Source organism: Terrapene carolina, unplaced genomic scaffold (genome assembly GCF_002925995.2).
Source record: "Terrapene carolina triunguis isolate 2854851 unplaced genomic scaffold, T_m_triunguis-2.0 Scaffold34029, whole genome shotgun sequence".
Lineage (NCBI taxonomy): Eukaryota > Metazoa > Chordata > Testudines > Emydidae > Terrapene > Terrapene triunguis.
This window is the reverse complement of record NW_020698380.1, coordinates 3,542,569-3,548,568: the sequence shown is the minus strand read 5'-3', so window position 1 is coordinate 3,548,568 and position 6,000 is coordinate 3,542,569. Positions and strand designations below refer to the sequence as shown.

At 44.9% G+C, this 6,000-nt stretch overlaps 1 protein-coding gene across 1 annotated transcript in view; it reads left to right on the top strand.

Moving 5' to 3' along the window:
• The window catches only part of LOC113405172 (rab effector MyRIP-like), a 346,653-nt gene that overhangs the window by 291,188 nt on the left and 49,465 nt on the right, over positions 1-6,000 (top strand). The gene's annotated exons all lie outside the window — the stretch shown is intronic.

The following is a 6,000-nucleotide window of genomic DNA, read 5'->3' as shown; positions in this document are numbered from 1 at the left end:
TGTCCCTGACTGTCCCAACCCCTCTCCACACCCCTGCCCCCCTGACGGGCCCCCCCCAGAACTCCCGACCCATCTAACCCCCCCTGCTCCCTGTCCCTGACTGTCCCAACCCCTCTCCACACCCCTGTCCCCCTGAGAGCCCCCCCCAAACTCCCGACCCATCCAACCCCCCCGCTCCCTGTCCCCTGACTGCCCCCCTTCTCCAACTCCCCAGCCCCCTTACCGTGCCGCTCGGCTTAGAGCAGGTGTCTGGCTCCGCGCCCCAAGGAGCGCCCCGCCCGAGCGCTGCCGAGTGGCGTGCTTAGGCTGTGGAGAAGGGGGGAAGCGGGGGAGGGGCTCTGGCCGCCGTCACCTCACAGGCGCACAGCCCCGCCCCCAGCACCGCCAGGCGGCGTGCTAAGGCTGCAGGGGATGGGGGGAGCCGGGAAGGGGCTTTGGCTGCCGAGGCCCCAATGCGAGCGGCGCTTGGCCACCCTGTCAGCCGCTTTTCGGTCGATAAATAGCCGACCGGGGGGAAATCCCGGACATTTTTAGATTTTTAGAAATCCCCCCCGGACGGCTATTTAAAGAGCGAAAAGCCGGACATGTCCGGGGAAACCCGGACGTATGGTAACCCTATCGTTGGAGACACCAACAGCAGCTGCCTCATAATGAGGCTCCTACAGGGTTTGTGGTCCCCTTTCCACTCCTGCTCATGAGCAGCTGTCTTGGGCTACTCTAGAGTGGCAGCGGCAACAGGCAGCTGGGGATTACCCAGGGAAGTCCCAAGGAGTCCAGGGAAGCCGTAAGAAGCAGCAACACCATAAAATAAGGAAAAGGGCCGAAAGTAAGCTGTGTGGGGCCTTCCTTTGGGTGAGGGATGCAGAGTATTTTGCGGGGGAACCTGCCTCTTTGTGGGTGAAGGAGGGGCAGCAAAAGGCCTATGCACCACTGAAGTCCATGTAAGCCCTATTTGGGGGATTTAGATGGTGAGAAGGCCTTGTGCTGGGTGTCTGCCGAGGAGTGAATTTCCCCCTCTGTGCAGAAGAGGAGGAGTTTGGGTGGGAAGGGGGGGGGGCTGGATTTAATTATCTGTGTCATGAATATGGGCATGCCCGTAACTGATTGTGGGTTGTGATAGGCTCCACCATTTTTCAAGGCAATGATGTCCCTCAAGCATTTTTTGCACTGCATCTGGACATTTGTAGAACTGCCGTTGCCTTAAGGTTTTCTGGCCAACTAATTCACTGCTGTGCTCAAATGCAAATACAGGAGCAAGTAATTTGGGCAAAATCACAGGCGCCAAAGAAAATCCAGGGGCAGTGAAAAATGACAGGATAATAATTTTTTTTAGAGCAGTCTTGCAGTTTTGTATTTATTCCCAATTGGATTTATCTGAATCAAGATGCCTTGAAAGGAGATGCCTTGGTCTGAACTCTACATATTCCAAATGAACAGGTGAAAATTAAATGTTGTAATTGTTATAATCAATATTCCTAAGTTCAGATACAGAACTGATACATGTATACAAAGAGGATAATCATATTCAGTAAAACATAACCTTTCCAATGATACCTTACATGACCCATCTTGCATAAAACATCTTAGTTATGCCATATTCATATCATAACAATATTTCTATGAAGAATATGGGCGTAGCATCACAACGGGATCCCTGGGGTGCAGCCTAGGATGGTGGGACCGCTGTGCCCCCTTAACTCTCCAGCCTGGGCTGTCTCTCACAATGCTTTGCTAGTGACAAGCAGCAAACCCCTCCAGACGCTGTTATCAGTCAGCACAACTGCATGTGGAGCCCCACACCCAGCTAGATTGCATAAGCCACTCATGAATCACACAGAGAAAGGCACCAGCCGAATCCCCCGCCCAGCTCCCAGCCTGGCACCTCAGGAATATGCCATCTTGCACTGCTAAAGATGAGCAATGCAAGTTTATTAATTGGTTCACCACTTCATCATTGGAAAGTGGATCTACACCAGTCGTCGTAAACCAGAGCAGATTTACCAAACACCTCAGGCAAACTCACTGGTAAAGATAAACAGTAAAACAAGTTTATTGACTACAAAAGATAGATTTTAATTATAAGCGACAAGCAAAAGTCAGAGTGGTTACCAAAATAAAATAAAATGTAAGCAATCTAAACTGTCAGCCCTATTAGACTGGGCAACCTCTAAGCAGTTAAGCAGTTTTTCTCACCCCACTGGATATTGCAGTTCATAATACACAGGTTTCACCCTTGAAACCTGAGCCAGTCTCCTCTGTTAGAGTCTGCAGTCTTCTGAGCGTCCTTGTTGCTTGCAGCATAGGTGGGGGCCAGAGAAAAGGCCAAGCATGGGGCCCCTGTGTTCTGTTTTATACCCTTAGTCCCAGGTGCTTGGAGAACACAAATCCAGGCATGTCTAGTGGGCATTGCTGAGTCACGATGTGAAGCAATACCCCTGTGTGTCTCCTGTGAGGGAGTCACTGAATTATAACTCTTCTGCTGGACAATGGCTGGTGATGTCTGTTCAGCCCCCACCTGGGCGTTGGTTACCTCTTCCCTTGCCATTGTCTCTGTAGGGCTAGTATCTGGGCACGTCCCAAACCCACAGCATATTTTAGTGAAAACCATACAACACAATTCTTATAATTTTATATGCATTAATGATACACCTATTTAGATGGAACAATGGCTTTCAGCAGATCATAACCTTTCTCATGATACCTCGCATGGCATGCTTTATATGCAATATCACAACTACACCTCTACCCCAATATAACGAGACCCGATATAACATGAATTCGGATATAACGCAGTAAAGCAGCGCTCGGGGGGGGGGGGGCTGCGCACTCCGGTGGATCAAAGCAAGTTCGATATAACGCGGTTTCACCTATAACGCGGTAAGATTTTTTGGCTCCCGAGGACAGCGTTGTATCAGGGTAGAGGTGTATATGTAAATGAGGAATATGGGGGTTACAGAGCACTCCCCCAAGGTATAGAATGTTACACCCTCATTCAAATACTACCTGAAAATTCACTACTACTTGTGAATTCTTAATAACAATTGTAAATATGTATTAGCTAGAGAGAATATACATTATCCCCTCTTCTGGATTTCCCAGAGTCTTTTGCCTTCTAGAAGCCTTTTTGATGATAAGTGCTCTTGAGCAGGGACTGTCATCATCATTCTGTCTTGAGTGGTGCCAATCCTGCTGTCAGCACTAAATAAACAACTTGGCATTTACAGTACAGAGCACCTTTCATCCAAAGGTCTCAAAGCACATTACAAACAGTTGCTGAGCCTAATTAATTCTAAGGGCGGGAAGTAAGGTAGTCCCCATTTTACAGTTGAGTAAATTGAATCACAAAGGGTGTCGTACTCCTTGTGTACATGGTAGGTTGCAGGGGCACTACTAGCAGATAAGGCTTGTGTACCATATTTGAACTATCTACAGAGCTTCCATCATGGAGAAAAGATATGATACTTTAATGCACTGCCAGGTATGGCTGTTACCAGCTCAGATAAGCCACACTGCGCCACCTAGTGACTGAACATTATAATATGGTTTTAGCATTCTCTCATGCGGAGGGTGGAGAAGGGGGGTTAAAACTTGCCTAAGTTCATACAAGTTAGTGGCAGAGCTTGTTATGGACCCCGTATCTCCTGATTTCCTACGAGAATGCAGAGAAATTAAAATAACTATACTATTTTTAGCTGATGGAATTTTGAAGAGTAGGATGAAATCCAAGTATAAAGCAAAACTCTACACCAAAAGCAATTAGTGTAACTGTTGGTACCATGTTTTAATAGTGGAACTTTTAAAATAAGTCAAGGGGCTAGATCCTCACATGGTTTAAACCAGGCGAAGATCTGTTCCAAGGTCTAAAATGGCTTAAAGATAGATATGTCTTTTGAAATTGACTGGAATCCAAAGGTGTAATGTTGTTTTTTGTTAATGGTTAAAGTGATTAATATGAAATAATTCCTCTTTCTGATAGAAAACCCTGTTCCCCTGTTGTCTATAAAGGTCTTTTCAGCCAGGGAGTAAATGACTGTCTGACTTCAGGGGAGACAGTGCTGCTGATTGTGCTTTCAAATGCACAAAGTAAACACACTCAAAAGTACAGAAAAAAGTTTTTCTTCTCTAATTTATTTCAGTTACAGTAACTGCCATAGGTACATGTGTTTTGCCAGTTGCAACTATTACCATTTAAGGTAATGTTCACTGAAGTCACACGGATTGGTTCAGCTTCAGAATAGTTTAATTAAAAAAAAAAAATTAGCTTAGCCCAGCTTTTTAAAATTCAGCATGAGAGAACCTTACTTGTACTCTACAGGTATTTAGTGCAATGACACATTTATTTTCACATGTTGAAGATTTTTGTTATATAAGTAAATACCATCCAATGCAACTCACAATTATTTTATACAATGTTCTATTAATTAACATGTGCCATTGAGCTGAAACGGAATACTCCAGTGTATCGTGCTAGAACTTGTCGCTCCGCATTGGCAGTGTTAACAGTATTACAAGGCCATTACACTGTTCTGGAAGGTTCAAATCTAGGACAATATTCTGGCATTTTCCCAGATCCTCGGAGTCCTGAAGCCCCACTAATCCCTCTTGCTTGATTCATTGCCTTTTTACTATTTCCCTTATGAAATCATAGAACTAAGCCAAGAGTACTGAGTGATTCACAATTAATTCCTCTGGCATGGGGGACTCCCTAGCTGGCAGAGGGACGCTTGGGGGGCGTGGCCAGAGAAGCAGCACTTGGCAATCTCTAGTCAGCATATTGGCCCGTAAGGGGCTGCTACAAGCCAAAGGGACTTAGACTTGATGCTGCCCCAGGGATCAATTGGAGTGAGGGGCAGGGAGAAAACAAAAATAGCTTAAAGTAAACTTTGCCACTTCTTCCATACCTGCCCGTGCGAAGCAGATCTCTGATGCAGCTGAGGGTCTGGCCCTTTCCGATTAACTACTTTGGTCAACTACTTTGGTCAAGTATTTGGACACCAGTTGAAAAATACAGAGCCCTAAAAATGTCACCACCCCCTGCATAAAGATGCTGCACAACTTCAAAGCAAACCCTTTTATTTGACCAGGGCCTACAAAGACAATCCCTTAGTTGTACTCTCTAGTGACAGAGATTTTAGTCCCTAAGAGTGAACTGGGAAAAGTAGACTGCCATTGGAAAATGCAGTGTCTATGCCATTCAGGCAGTCTAAGAACATGCTGTAATTGGAAGCAAAATTATCTGTTAAAAAAATTGTGCAGCTAAACAATATTGACTGATCATGAACAAAATTTTCGAAGTCAAGTGCCTGAAGTTAGGTTTCTTTATTCAAATTTCTACATCTAAATAAGTGGCCTGATTTGTAGAAGTGCCGAGAGCCCACAAATCCTTGTGCAATCCATGGGAGCTGCAGGTGCTTAGCATCTCTGAAAATGAGGCAACATTTAGATGCCTAAATATAGAGCCACAAACCTAATATTAGGACTCAAGTTCTAAAACTTCCAGCAGAGTGCGCTGGTTTCCCACCAACCCCCAAAAGAAATGATTGTTTAAAAAATAAGAGGGTGGTATATGCTTTTATATTTCATTTTATTTTCTCATTTGGTTCATTGGGCCCTCACTCTACCCCCCACTGTTGTGTAATGCCATTATCTGGTGCCGTGAACTAAACATGAACTAAAATGACTGACCTGCTTATATGGTTCCTAAAAAAAATCCCTTTCCCCACAGGTATGGAATCACTGTTGCATCTCGGTAGTACCTTGTCTCATAACTTACATTCCCTTTGAATGATCTGCTATAAGAGACCCTGTGTTAGAAATGGGTAGCAAACACAGTATAAGAATTTGTGGAATCCATTGGCTGGATCCTGCTCTGTTCTTCTCTTGTTTTATGTGTATTCCCTGGCAGGCAGAAGAATCCAAGAATTAAAGCTGCTTGAGATGCAGGTTTATTTTGGTTTTTCTGTTGTATTTTCTTTTCTTTTCTTTTTTTTTTTAACCTCT